This window comes from Anas platyrhynchos, chromosome 9 (assembly GCF_047663525.1).
Source record: "Anas platyrhynchos isolate ZD024472 breed Pekin duck chromosome 9, IASCAAS_PekinDuck_T2T, whole genome shotgun sequence".
Classification (NCBI taxonomy): domain Eukaryota; kingdom Metazoa; phylum Chordata; class Aves; order Anseriformes; family Anatidae; genus Anas; species Anas platyrhynchos.
In genome coordinates this window covers 14,325,786-14,341,357 of record NC_092595.1, presented here as the reverse complement: position 1 = coordinate 14,341,357, position 15,572 = coordinate 14,325,786, and the positions used below count along the sequence as shown (strand labels likewise).

Genomic DNA, 15,572 nt, shown 5'->3' with positions numbered 1-15,572 from the left:
CAAGTTATAAAATGTAATAGAATTTCCTGGAAGCTTCCCAAGGTGTCCTCATTTGTATAGGTAGAAGCACGGATTTGCTAACATATTGTGTGGGTAAAGAAGCAGTTAGGAATCAATTTTATAATCTAAGGAATGTGTGGCATCTTCCTTCTTCAATTTTTGAGGAACGTTTCAGATACTTCTATGATACCAATTCATCCCATCAAACTCCAAATACTTCATTTAGGCACTGTGACAGTGATGTAGCTGCTGTAGATTCCCCCTATAATCTCTGGACGACAGACAGGCCTCTCCAGACAGCGCATCCACGCCCCTCAGATCCCAGTCACTCCCTGAGGGTACTGTTGTCTCTCCATTGAATAAACAGAAACCCTTGAGTGATCCTGCTCCTGATCCAGACATGTAAGGGGCTTGCATCTAAGTGGAAAAAATCTGGATATAAGTTTCTTGCTGTATCTTGAAGTGTTTTGAAAATGTCCAAGAAGACTTCTTACTTGAGGATCACAGAGAACTCGGCTTCACTCACTCCAAGAAAACATTGGCTTCATCTTGTCTAAACAGTGCCTGTAACCATCACTACAGCTCACCTCAGGCTATTACACAACAGAGGAGTACTCATTTCTCCAGAGCTTGCCTAAAGCTCTGTTAGCTGTTTCCCTGGGGGAGACAGAAGCGTTTAGAATGACATGCAGTACTCCCAGTAATATTGTACTGCCCTGCAAGAGCACTGAGCTCCACCCCATACATAAATAGTGCTGGCCTGATTAAAAAGCATATATACTTTTGAAAAATGCTGGAAGGTATTAGTATGTATATTACCCTTAAAATCTACATAGGCAGGTGACAGCAAGTTCTTTTTCTGTCTCTGAGTCTGCAAACTTCGTTTTGCTGAGTGGGATTCCTGGATAAGAATAATTCCTGGAAACTTCTGTCTTTGAAGGCAGGAAGCTATCGTTGCCAACTTGCGTTGCTAATTGACTCACATGCTTCTCTTTTGTTTCTGTCCACTGAAGCTCTGTATGCCATTGATGCCCTCACCTCCAGCCTCTGTGCTTGGAATGATGAGCAGATGATGACAGGGAGAGCAGTAAGTTAGGCAATCTACAGCAATGCCCTTTCCTTATGAGACAGTAACAAGCATCCCCAACAGTTTACTTAGGAGCTTGTCAGTTTTACTTTATACTTCACTCATGGAGCACGTGTGGGAATAAAACACATCCTCTTGACATCTAATACAACCATAACAGAAATACAACGTGGGCATCAGGTTGTGCAAATGTTTTTTTTCCAGTTTACCTCAACGCACTTGCCCTTATCAAAACTTCATTGACCTCCTAGGAACCCTTTGCTTTCACACAAAATAGATGCAAAAATGATGCCAAGTTGAAATAGGAGCCCCATTTTTTAATTATGTCAAAAGACTGCCAGCTAGGGAAGAACAGGGTATCTCGTTCCCAGCATCACTCTTTATACCCTGAAGCTGAAGAAAAAAATCATCACTGCTGGAATCATCTCTGCCAGCCTCAGCTGGCAAGGAGCAAGGTACACACTGAAAGGATGGAGACAGTGGCCTAATTATTTTCACGTCAGTGATACACTGAGTGGACTCAGTTTACCAGGGAATAAACAGAGCTTTCAAGGGGTTGGGGACAGCTGAGGAGAATGCTCTTTTGATATAAATCTTCCAGCACTCTTGTCACATGCATAAGCGCTATGAAAGCAGCATGTATATGGACGCTGGTTGCTGCAGCTCAGAATACATTACTGATCTCTTTACAAACTCAGTTTCACAGGAAGAATAGATCCAGTGTAACAAAGCCCATCTTGCCTCACTTGCACAGAGAAGGGTTCTCACTCTCAGAGCTGTCATGGTGAGGTACAGTTGTTGCAAGCCAGTAATACTTCAAAAATGCCTGACACCACTTATCTGTACAGAAAACTTGTAGAAATGCAACCCTCAGAGCCTGTGCAGTCTAATATGTGCTTCTTAGTAACTTGTCCTTATGTGCCATGGACATGTTTGAAAGTAATTGTTTAGGTGGATAGCTGATTATTTTGTTTCCAGATTTCGGTTCACTTTAAGACCTGCACCCACTTTAGGCTCTGTGTCATATAGGCTGCTGCTCAGCAGAGTGCACAGCAGCTGCAGCACCAGCATTCACTCTCTGTCCTTGGTGTCTGTGTCAGGTTGTACACCAGCTACAGTCTGCTGGGAGCCAGCTGGCTCCCGGGGCACGCAGACGTGGGCACAGCAGTGCAAGTGCAGCTGGCTGCACTCATGTGGCTCCGGGAACAGGAGCTGGATTGAAGCATGAACCAAGAGCAGTGTCTGTTGTGAGGATCCCACTTTTGAGGGTTTTGTTTCGTTTAATTCTTAATCTTTGCTACTGTAAGTTACTAAACAAGTAAACTAAAAGTCGTAGTAAAATAAATTTAGTAAGTAAACTAAAATTTTATTAGAGACAGGCAGAGACACTATTTACTACAGACAAAGCAATTACAGTAGGGCAAATAAAGAATCATCTAACCCAGAATTCAATTTATGGACATAAGGTACTACTTTCATACCAAGACCAGTTTACAAAATCTAGTTACTTCAGAAACAAAACTAGCATCAAGAAGACATGAAGGATTAAGAATCAAGGTCCCCAGAGCAAGCAGAACATCCTTGTAATCACACTGCACGTCCAGCTGTGCAAGCTATGAGAGCACCCAGCATTTGGAAAAAAAAAAAAAAAGAAAAAAAGAAAAAAAAAAGTGTGAAGGATTACTTCATTTTGCAGAAGTAATTGTCAAAAACCGGCAGTGTGTAAATAACTAGAGTGAGCAGGGAATAACAGCATTGCATACTCCAGGGGTTTAGAAAAACATGAAAACTTTGGGTTAATATACAAGCCTTCTTGTTGCTGCTTGTAGACTTGACACATTAGCTATTCACATGAAACTTCTGAAAAAGTAGTAATGTTCTTATCATGAAAACATGACATATTTTGCTTGGTAGAATGAACTATGTTCTAGGTACTCCTTCATCTCCTTAGATCCAGAGCTGTAGGAAGAGCTTCTGTTTAAGATTTTTAATATATCTGCTAGCTAACTCAGAAACTCAGTAAATATAAAATCCAGGGCACCACAAGATTTGAAATATTCCTAATTTTATGTGGTGACTTAACATCAAGTTTGAGAGAACACAGACAAAACCACTGCTTATATCAAGATGAGCAATACGGTATTTTTATTTCATTAATGCCTTGTGGATCAGTCTCAGTGAAGCGTCGCTCTGCTGCTCCATGAAACAGAGCCACAAAGCAGAATAGCATATTGTAAATGAAGGCATCAACTAAGGAATGCATTTTCCTGTGGTGAAGGGCTATGAAACATGAGGGATTTCCTTAAATGTAGCCTAACTTCATCATAAAAATGTTTTCTGGCTTTTTTAATGAGGGAGGTAGCCACAATAGGATTTCTCAATGTGCAGCATTGGGATAATGTAAAATAGCCCTATTGAATGGAGTTTCACTATCAAGTACTTCCCTGGATATTACTCAACAGTAAGAGAAAAGCAATTTATGAAGGGGTGGGGGGAAGGCATGTTTACCTAGTAGAAGTTTCATCTAGATTGGATAGCATGAGAATGGTAATTGAAAATGAGGGGGAGTCCACTGGTTTGGTAGGTCAGGCTTTGCACTGAAAAGTGACGTGTTCAATACTGTCCAAACCAGACATAGGTAAACTCCATTTCCCCGTACTTACTCGCATCATGTGGTCAGCCTTGTGGCTAACGGCTAATTAACAATTAAATAATTGACTTGCTGTTGGGATCGGTGACACAGGAGCAGAGGATTGTTATGAGCAGGGTTTGTCACAGACAAATCGTGTGGCAGAAGGCCTGACAGCAGAGGGGACTAGGAACGTTTTAGGTATAGGCTTGACAGAGATTGAAGATAGGGAAGAGTAATTTTAATCATTTTTAGTGAGTGTAGAGTTCTCCTACTTCTAATAAAGTTCTGACAGTAGCTCTTGAAGAAACTAATTCCCTGTAGGTTCTTATTATCATGTAAGTGTCAGCACTTGGCTGGATTACTTGAACTTTCCAAGCAGAATATATTGATAGGCAAACAGAAACCACTGATGAGCATTACCACAGAGGAGGTGAAAAGAGCACTGGATGCTCACATTTTCTTTAAAATGTCATGGAAATGTCTGTCAGATAATTATCACTTTTCTGCAATAACTCCTCAAGCCTTTCGTCTCTGTCATTATAAGCACTTGGACTAGGAACTGTCAAGCTGAGTTTATTAATCTTAGTGGATGTTTCTGCTTTAAAGTGCTTCAAATGTGGATTTTAGTGAGACAGGTATCTATCAGAGCAGAAGTGCAGCATCATTACCATTTGAAAGTGTCTCAGTGTTGTTAATTTTAATAATTTTAAACTACTTCAAAAATGCTGTTAAAAGTGACAATGCTGAATGGCATTCAGCTGTCACACGGTACAGCTTTTCAAAAAGAGCTTGTGTCCCAAAAGAAGAAAACTACCAACTTCAGGATTTTTGCAAATTGTATTTCTTTCCATATAGCAGTAACAACACTTTTTTCTGATTAAATAGTTGGGATTTGCAGCTGATGTAAACTGGACTATGTATGTCTATATAAAATGAACTCCTGGCTTATGAGCTGGTGTATATAAAGAAAGAACAAGCTTATTGCATAAAAGAAGAGTACCATCACAGACTTTTAAACACTCATCCTAAAGATTCAGTGTAGAACCACGTGCCAGCAGCTCCTGGCCTGCTGCCTGCACTTCTTTCAATGCAGGAGTTGGTGGGACAAGGGAAACCGGTGTTCAGCTTCCAGACCCGGAGATGAGTTTGAGCTCAAAGAGCCACAATTTTTACTGCATTCACAGCCAGGCTAGAATCAGGATTTTAATCACATTGTTAATGGAACTTAAAACCTCTAGTGGCACAAGGTTTCAATCACTGATCATCAAGCCTTTGTGCTTGGCATGTGCCGGCCCAATAGCGCAGAGATACCTGGCAAATGCTGGGGATTCAACAGGACATCGACAGGTGTAGCATGTGTGTCTGCTACGGACCCTTCTGTGGCTATGATCGTCTGTCCCAGAAGGGTTTTTCAGCACCAGAACGATTCGCAGAAGACAGTCAGATGGTACCATCTGTGTAGTCTTCTGATTTTCAGCCATAGAGCTGGCTACAGTGGCACTGGATGCACATAGGAATAACTTGTTCTGTTTATGTTGCCAACTGATTCACGTTGAAAATTGTCCTAAAAATTTTCAGGGCCCGTGGTCAACTCCCTGCCTCTTTTGTGGTGCTCAGGAAGCTTGTTTTGATGGAAATGAGTCACATCCTTAGAGCATGCTTCGCTCATTATATTGCCAAAGCTGAAACAGAAGGAAAAAAAATGTACATGGGGAGAATTACCAGGCCAAATGCTTAGAAGTGACACAAAATAACTGGAAGCAAACTTAGAAGAAAAAATGTTTAATAGTCACCATTTCAGCAAGTAGCACAGGAAAAATAATAAATTGGACTGTGCTATGGTTCTTAACAACATCGGCATCCCTTATCCTATCCATAGCTTCACTTGGTTGGATTTTTGAAACTTTGCATAGTATCTAACAATACGGTAAATAAAACTGATAATTCTTTAAGTGAGGCAATTATTCAGCTACCAGAGGAATGTCGGCTTTTGTTTCCCCCCCCAGCAAGGGTTGTTTCAAGATGAAGGTAAACTGGCTTTTTATTTTCCATCCCAAGTTTCCATGGAAACAGCATGTAATCATGATACTTGTAAGCAGCAACTACCCATTCAACTTCACACAATATTCAGCTACTTCGAACATTTTTGCCACAATTTTGACATCCCTGAAATGTCCAACAATTGTTTTCTTACATTTTTACTACCAGCGCACACAGTTATTTGGGGATCTGTTCATGAAACGTTCAGTGATGTAGCAGCACTGTAATATGTGTGTGTCTATGTGTGTATTGTGTGTGTATGTGCAGACACACACACATGCACATCATATATTTATGATGAACATCCTCTGGCACATCCCAATATAAATCTTTATTTTACAACTTACGAGCGAATGCCGTTCAGGCAAATTTCCATTTCAGAGATTTCTCTTGTGCTGATAATTTTAAGTTTCAGTCTAAGTTTTTCTTCAATTGTAGCCAAGAAGGTGGCTGTGGAAGAAATGAATATTTTGTCTTCACAGAGAAGATTCTTAAAGCTGTTTCACTGGAAGACACTGGAACATTTATTCTGTAGAGTACATGGATCAGTGCCTTGCTGTCACAGAAATGGCTCTTTGCTGTCCTACTATTAACTCAAATTTGGCCAAGCTTTAATCCTCTGAAAATTTACAGCTTTTGAATACTCAGTCTTGCCTTGCTAAAATTCCTGGCTTGAATATGCTAACATTTCCATCCGCACAAAGCATTATTTAGTCCATGAGAACTCGTACACGCTGCCTGGCTGCACATGCATCATCCCCAAGTGACTGAGTATAAATCAGCCTAGAGCTCCAGATCTGAACGGCACATGGTCCCCAACTGCCTTTGCTTGGGTCCCGTATGGACTGGGGACAAGAACTGAAAGCAGAAGGAGAGAAAGAGAGACTCACATATATGGCTAGCATTAAACAGGTACACAACGGCTTTGCAGAGTAAGGATGCATTGCATGGTTTTAACAAAACCATTTTCCCAAATCTCCCAAATGGCATACCTTGCAAAATTAGTCAATCCTCTTCTATTTCCATCCATCCTACCCACCTAACATACCCAGAACATCTTCATCTGGAGTTATAAATCCAGAATATAGCTTTTGGTTGACCTGAGTGAGTGGTCAATATTGGAATACTGTCAGTTGTTGTCTGTTAGAAAAACCTGGGACTGGAGTAGGGTATTACTTTGATATAGCCCTTTTGATTTACAAAGAATATAAATAGGTCCTTTTCCTTGAACATGATAGAAATTAAGCAAAGCCAGTTGCTTTACACATACATCTGGTTTCTTTCAGTTAGCCCTTGGCCAGGCAGGGTCATTCTGGTCATGATCCCAAAGCTGGTCCTGACTGCCTCGTTAGCTTTCTTTGGGTCGTCTGTCAAATCCTCTGGTGTTCTTGCTGTCCTGGAGAGGCACGCACAGCGCGATCAGTGTCAGCCTGCCTACTGCTGCCCGTGCATGCAGCTGTCAGTGAAATCCCCTCACCCACACAGCCTGGATTGCTGAGCACTGCTGTCTGCAGACTGTATTTTATGTAGTGGCTCTTTCACCATTATGTTCGATAAAGAAATGAAAAGTCTTTTCCATTTTCCACAGTCTATCCATTAAAGAAATATATGTTTCCTACATTTATTCTGCATAAACGTCAACTGTTTATAACCATGGATTCCAGAAAGCAGCCCTCGCTAGCCAGGAATAATTTTTAAGCAAAAGAAAAAATACCAACAGAAAAATCACCAAAGTTAAACACTTACCTTGTGCAAAAATGAATGCACCGTTAACAAGAATTGCTAGCATCAAAAGTGTTTAAAATATACATAAAACATGGGAATAGCAGACAAGTATTCACATTTTCTTTTATCCTTCCAAATTCTAGAAAAAAAAAATATCCTAATACATACTCTTGCACTAAAACAAACATGTTTTAGTGATTTCTGTAAAAGTACTGTTATATGGTTTTATGTAGGTTGGAGCATGGGCAAAGCTAGCTCACATCTGCCTGCAAAAGGCTGCATAGACTCCAGCAATTGACTTCTTGCTGCTCAATGCTTGCTTACTCTGAATAGTACATAGAAGCTTAAAATTTACCTCCATTTAGTGGAAAAGAAATGTAACCAGTAGAGTAAGGATTTCACCTCGTGGGTTTATATTTATCTGTGTAGTAACAGAATAGAGTTGAGCTGATTTGTGACGCCTTGATATTTAAACACATTTCAAATTCTGTTTTAATTTCATGCTAGTCTTTAATACTGTAATTCCTAGCTTTCAGACTTTTGTTTTGAATTAATATCAAGATTTTATCATGTTTTCTGTTGCATGCTTTCAGTTCCTACTGCAATGGAAATAGTGTTTAGTCTGGTTATTTAATTACATATATTAATTACTTTTATCGGATTATGCTTTGGAATTAAGAGCCAAGTTGAATGCCTTTCAAAAAACAAACATGTAAATCATGGAGAGGGAAGAGCTGAGGCATAGCGTACTTTCCTTATGCTAGCTACGCATAAAGTAGGCATGCACCAAGTGAAAATACTTCTGATGCTCATAAAACAGAATCAAAAGCAATGGTTCTGCTGAATAATGCATCTTTCATTTCTGAGTTTGAGTTAAAGCTCTGCTACAGCTGGTGTCCACATGGATTATTTTTCTCAGAGGCTTTTGTGTACCTGATAAAAGTACCTATGATGGGCTTTGTCATTATGGAAATGGATGTGTTCTATACAGAAACCTCAAGTAATTAAAATCCCATAAAAAGGGAAGAAAAACTGTACTATTGAGAAAGGGAGAAAATCAGGAAAAATGTCATTCTGATATATTTTTATGTCCTTTATGCATCAGCAGGGTTCTGGCAAATGCCCTTAGAAAATCAGAACATGTTTACACATTTATTCATCCACATACCACACATTCAGTGGTGTTTGGTACCCAAAGCATTTAGTCAAAAAATACACTTTTAAGCCTTTTAATAATAGAGAAAGTTCTAAAGCCTTCAGAGATGACATTTTGATCTCATGGAACAATAACCAAAAAAAAAAAAAAAAAAAAGGAGCATGAGAAGAGCTTCTGAATGGTGTTGAAAGGAGTAGGAATGTAAGAAGCCAAAAGTAAGAAATGCTCACAAATAATTTTATAGTATTTATTGGTCTTACTGAAGGCAATCAAAACTACTTTTCAGTCATTAAATCTTCTTTTCAGTCAATATTTTTTTCCTTACAGGCTTATATGCAACTCTTCTGAACAATATAGACAAGCTGTTAAGATATATCCTGAATTAACATGACTCTCCACACATCTCCACCGAAAAGTTGCATGCTAGAATGTTTTGTTTCCTTTGGAATTTCTGTTTTGGGCTTATGAATCACAGACAATACAATTCAAAAGAATTGGAAAAAAGAAAAAAAAAAAAAGCCAACAACGTATTAAGGAGACAGTAAATAACCAGCCAGCTATTTGTACACAAAGGTGGAAAACAGTTACCCAGGTGCAATTGGCACATTAGTGCAATAGCTTCTGGATGCCACTGGGTGGTGGCTATCCAAGACAGTTATCTTCAAGGCAAGTCCATAGGTTTTGTAGGTGCACAGATTTCCAGAGCAGTTCAAACAATTCCAGACAAGACAGGTGGTAGCAGAGAAAATTCTGAGCAGTGCAGAATAATGGGGGAGTTGCAAGATTATGATTAAAAAAAAAAAAAAAAAAAGGAATTTTCCACAAAACATGAGAATTAATTTTGGAGCAGCTATTCTCTCTCTACAGATGGCATCTCTCCCTGTACTGTCATTATCATCACTTTCTTATAATTAAAAATCGAGGCATCTCCAACAGATGTATTGCAGTGTCTACCATTATGTATGCTGAAGCATTTTTTATTATTATTGTGGTTGCAGTAGTTATGACCTCTTGTTCCCCACATAGGTCTCTCTCCTAATACCTGTACAAATCACAATCAAAGAAGTATTGCACTGCAGTGCTAGAGACCAAGTCACCATTATTCTCCCTCTTGTCTAGATATTAATGGTAGAGTTCTGTTTGTGATGTAGTTGTCAATATAACGCCTCTCTGTACATTGTAGTATTCTCTGCAGCTGACCAGCACGACTGATGTAAGCCAGCTTGCATTTCTGGAAAGTGTATTACAGTAAGTGGGAGGCATCTCAGCATAATTAGAAAAGTGCAAACTGTCCTCCCTGTCATAAAAGCCAGCAAGCTGCGAATCAATTTGCAATTCTGCTGTGGAGAACACTGCCAGTTGTACATTTTGCTACGGAAACCATGAGGGATGAGAGAAACATCAGAAATGGGAAGTCTTTGTTTTTATTATTTTTTTCCATCTTTTTCTGGTTTTATTTTTTTATTTCTCAAACACATTTATGTTTGTATTTTAGTGGTTGACAGGAGTATAGCTAACGTATGAGACTAATAATTGCACAAACCAGACAATGATTAGCTTTTATGTTGCCCATGTGCAAGAGTTCACACTGCTGCTTTGCCATGTTTCTGTTTCAGCTGGACTATTTTCCACTTTACACTTTGGGACAAGTTAAAACTTACACTAGAGGCGTCCTTTAACGCTATTTAGCAATGAACAGTAACACCCCTCAGCTTTTTATTAACGCACAGTGGGAAGGCAGAAAAGGGCGTTAATTATCCTGCACATCCCTGATCAGGGTGAATGTTAGTGACACGAGTTCAGCAGCTCTCTGCTGTTCACACCAGGTACACATCGGTGTGGGCTGCGCAGAGCCCGGGCCCCGCTGCCCGCCCCGCTCCCCTCACGGAGCGGAGCCAAATGGCGGCGGGGCGGGAAGAGGAGGAGGAGGAGGTCACGTGCCGGGGGCAGCACCCGCACGAGGGGGGGACCTTTCCGCGCACGTGACGGCCGCTTCCGCCCCCGGGGCTCGCTGCGTGCCCTCCCCCGCGCGGAAGTGACGTCGCGGCAGGCTCGCTGCGCAGTTGCTCGGTGCGGCCGGGCGCGGAGGAGCCGGAGCCGCCCGGCGGCCGCTGCACCCCCACAGCTCCCCCCCCACCCCCCCCACCCCCAAATTTCCTCCCCTCCCGGCCCCGCCCCGCCCCGCCCGCAGCCGCGCCCCGCCCCGCAGCCCGCCCGAGCCGGCCGGGGCCCAGCTCGCAGCGCCGCAGCCCGGTGAGTGCCAGCGCCGGGACCGCCACCCGCCCCGCGGCCTACCCCGGCGGCGCCATCGCGGGTGCGGGGAGGGCCCCGCGTCCCGTCAGACTTGGGAGGGGGGAAGGGAAGGGGGCGCCGGGCGTTAAATAACCCCACGGGCCTGCAGCGAGCGGCGCCGCGCGGCTCTCGGCCTCAGCAGGGCTGGGTGAGGCCGGCCCCGAGCGCTCGGTTATCCCCTGCGTGTCTCTGCCGGGGCTTTTTGGCTGCGCTTAAGGCGATTTCGTTCCGGGAGGTTGGAATTGTCAGCGCCGTGCTCGTGTGGTGCGCGGCTCCCGGCGCGGAGTTTTTGTGGTAGTAATTCCCGGGTCAGAAAGTAGGAGGAGTGAAGGGGCCTTGTGAGATTCCGTCGCTCTGTGGAACTTGTGACAGCTTCGTCTCCTTTCCAAAAGGAACACGGAATAAACCGACACTAAACAAAAATGCGTTGTGGGATGATAACTTGTCAAGAATCAGCGCTTGCAGATTTAACCAAAACACCATAAATGTGGTTCTTTGTGTGTTGCGTTTCCACACTTTCAGTTTGAGGTTTATTTACTTCTCATCATCGATGAACTTACCCTAATCTTGGCAATACACAGACTGCTAAGTTCTCACCCTCACTGAATTGACAGTTCAGCTGCATTATTCTGCATCTTCCAAACAAAAATATTTGAATACATGGTCGCAAAGTTGTGCTGGAGGTGCAAGGATTGGAGCTGGCAACTGTCACTCTCTTGTACAATAACAATAACAGAAATTGCAGCCTTCAAGAAGTGCTTGGCCATTTGTTTGTTTTTTTCCTCTGTCAGTGTGGTGGTGTTGTTTTTTCTCCAAGTAAAAAGCTTTTGGTAGTGTTGGGATTTTTTTTTGAAAACTAGAACAATGCCACTAGCGTACAAATGAGGTTGGTTCACCTGCAGAATCTTGAGTTTTATGTTTAGTTTTTTGTTGTTTTTTTGGTTTTATTAAGAAATGATTTTTGGAGCTAACTATGTTGTGTCGTGAATATGTATTCATACAGTCTCTGCTCTTGTTGATACTGGGCACAACTAGTGCTGTTGTTAGTGTATGGTTATTCCAATTCTGTTATTCGGTATTTAAAAGTGAGAATTAAATATAAAAAAAAAAAAAAAAAATCCCAAACCACTTGTAGGATAGACTTAGAGATGAGAATGCTATTCATCAGAAAGGATTGAAGTCTTAATTTATTCCTTTTTAGTCTTGAAAAAAGTGTAGTTACAGAGGGATGGTTGCAGGTATGTCATTCTTACTCCCCTATGGAAAGAAGATCTCGTAGCTGGAGCAGGGGAGGAATGCTTGCAAACAATCTTCCCAGCTTTGTCTTTTCCTTCACCTGCGAACTTGTGCAGAGGTGTCAACTGTAGGACCTAAGCCTGGAAAAGGAAGACCTTAGTCTGTACTGCCACTGTCTCATCCTGCTCGTTCACTGTCACTGAACTGGTGCTTAGTTAGCCCTTTGCAGATGTCTGAGCTTTCTCAGATTGGTAGGAAGAGAATGCAGCAGATATCCCACTCTGCTTGGCCTGCTGCAGCCTTGCCTCAAGCATCCTGTGCAGTTTTGGGTGCCACAGGGTAAGGACGCGAAACTGCTAGAGAGCATCCAAAGGAAGCCTCCAAAGCAGGGGAAGGGCCTAGAGGGGAAGACGTATGAGGAGCAGCAGAGGCCCCTTGGTTTGTTCAGAGCAGGCCGAGGGGAGGCCTGCATTCTCAGATGCAGGGTTGGGGTTTTGGGTGGTCCTGTGTGCAGGCAGGAGTTGGACTAGGTGGTCCTGGTGGGCCCCTTCCAACTCAGGGTATTTGCTGATTCTGTGACTTCAGTGGCTGAAGTCTTGACAGACATTAGTGCAACTGAGTCAGTTATCATTGTCAGCTCTTTGAAGAGCAGGACTGTGCTGAACTATTTTCTTTGTTATTTAGCAGCAGCAGAAGTGACATTTTTAGATTAAAACTGGACTTTTAGGAATTGCGTTTTGCTTCTTTAAGCTTTGACTAGAAATCAAATGGGTAAAATTGAAGATTGCTACGATGGTATTTCACTTTTTGCCTAATAAGGAATTGTATATACATGGAAATTGGGTCCTTTGTACAGTTTCATAGCAAACAGCATTCAAAAAGTATGCAAGGATGGACAGATGTTAAATACTGAAATGTCTTAATGTGAGTCCGGTTAACTTCTGAGAATGAAAACATGAATGGATGCACAGTAGTTAGGCTAGTTACTTGAGAGATTCTTATTGAACGGTTGTGATGGAATTATGACAAAATGAGCAGAAAATGCCTACCAGCAGATCTTGTTTCAACAGTTTTTCTGCACGACTTTAAAAATAAATAGCAAGAAAACGTCCGTTAGAAAAAAACATGCAGTTTGTTTTATTGTAGTTGATTGGTCTGTGTTGTTTTTTTTTTCCATGCATTTTCATAAACTAATTTTAAAAAGCAAAAATTCATAGAAATGTACTCACTGTGAGTGTAGCAGGAAAGCTGATATGCAAAAGCATCTCCAGTTTGGAGCGCTAGAGGCAGTCAGCCTTTGTGCCCAACTTCCTGAAACATGGATTTAAAGGAGGGTGATTGTCCTGGAATCTGCCCCAAGATGAGATTTATCAGGCTTGGTCAAACCTGAGTTTGTCTTTGGCAAGAATGGAAGGTGAAGCATTTGCACTTCCCAAGCATGCTTTCCAAGTCTTTAGTCAGAGCATCTTTAATAAACGTGAGGGCCTTCACTTCGGCTGAAAGAGTTAGGTGACTGGGTAATTTATAGAGAGTTGACTCCGTGCAATTTATATACAGACAGCGCACTGCAGACACTTCTTTACATAGGCATTAACATGAGAATGCTTTGGAGGGGATGCCAACAAAAAAGTTGGAAACCACACTGCTTCGGGTTCACTTTATCCTAGTTTCCCTAGCGTTTGATGTGGACTTGAAGCATTACGGAAGAGTGGACTGTGAGGTTCCGTATTTCCATGTCACAGATGTTCTTCCAAGTGAAATTGCGGTACGGTTGGGATGTTCCCAACCTCTGGGTAATACTCTGTAATTATACCTACCCATGTTGGGCCCTTCAGAGAAGACCTGAAAATAATTATTTTTAATTGCAATTGGATCTGAAGTTTTGTCTGCATTATAGAAGCCTGTGAGTACTTTTTGTACATGGCTGGGTGTCTACTTGTATTTCAGTGCTGAACAATGACGAGGAAAAGCAATAGTGGTAAAATTCACATACACATGTACAGCTGCAGGGGTGTGCATGTGTATGCCCATGGCGTGGCTGTGCTGATGGGTGAGGGAGCAGTTGTAAGCTCCAGGTATGGATGCATTTGAAGTAGAACTTGAGTTTTTTTGTTTTTTTTTTTTTTTTTCCCCATTAAAAATTTACTGGATCCTAATGCCATGTTTGGTTTGTTTTTTTTTTTCATCTTTCTTAGCTGGAATTCCTTTTTTCTTAATCATCACTTCCTAGTCTGATGAGTCGCCTGACCATTTCCATTCACTGTCTTCAAATCTGAAGCTCTGAATGGCTTTAAGTTGTCCCCAAGAATGCATGTCCTTGTGTTCTCTGCAGTCATTGACTGCTGATACATCTAGTAGTTGGTTTATTTTTTTGTTTCATTATATTACCCAAATATCTACAGAAGGCTTTTGCTTTTTTTTTTTTTTTTTTTTTTTTTTCTCCAGTCCTTTGTATTTCTTGCTTTATCTTGTCATTCAGAATGGTAGCAGACTCACAGGATCATCTCTTCTAATTGCTGAGGACTGCAGGGAGATATTTGTAGGGATATGGGTTTGCCAGAGAGTGCTATTTAGTCTATTTAGTTTTAAGTGGAAGGCATTATCCACTTCCCTTAAGATGTATCCCCCAATTTGGAAATGTTGGGACTGGATTGAAGGTTGAACCTCCCATATAAATTCAGAGGCAAAAGTCTGACAAATTCAACACAGAAAGAGGAACAAAGATGCAAACGAGAGGCAGATACAGGGAGAGCAAGGGAACAGACTGGAAAATTTAGAGTAAATGAGAGTCCTTATCTAGAAAGGATGATACGCAAAAGAAAACGGGCTGGGTGGGAGTGAGGGGAGAGAGCAATCTTGCTACAGTGATATTATACCAGCACAATATGCCTGTTAGTGAAGCTACAGCAGATTTAATACTTTTGTGTGCTTCAGTGGAAAATAATGCTTTACACTTGAAGACTGCTTTGCTCTAGAGCATTTCCAAAGGGATTTGTGTCAAACTGCGTTTTTATTTTGGTACAGTGATCAAAATGCACTGTCCAGGGGAACTCTCTTGGTATTAAGTGATGTAAACAGCAGGTTGTTCAGTTTTTAACTCATTTTTAATGTATTGTATCATTTTGATACAATACTATCAATACAGTAATTTGGTGTGAAGCTGGAAAAATGAAAGCAATTCTATTCCAGTTACTTAGTGTTGCTAACGGGCAGTCTGAGAAACAGTTGTAATTCTCTTAACGTGGAGGTTGAGTTTTTTGTGAAACTCGGTAAGAAATGTCCCATAGGCATTTACTTTCTGATTTCCTGATTTTGAACATTTTTTTCCTTTGTCTATTAGGTACTGCTAAAACTCTTGCCATAGAGCTGATTTTAGTGCTACTCATTTTGGAAAGCAAGCTCCT

At 41.5% G+C, this 15,572-nt stretch overlaps 1 protein-coding gene across 2 annotated transcripts in view; it reads left to right on the top strand.

The window, feature by feature from the left end:
* Positions 1 to 15,572, top strand: part of FAM168B (family with sequence similarity 168 member B) — a 72,995-nt gene that overhangs the window by 37,917 nt on the left and 19,506 nt on the right. Inside the window, exon 1 of one of the 2 annotated variants that reach the window (XM_027464496.3) lies at positions 10,743 to 10,893. The exons of the other annotated variant lie outside the window; for it this stretch is intronic. The gene's annotated coding sequence lies outside the window, so the exon portion shown is untranslated. Of the gene's footprint in view, positions 1 to 10,742; positions 10,894 to 15,572 lie in introns of those variants that run through there. 2 annotated transcript variants of the gene reach the window in all.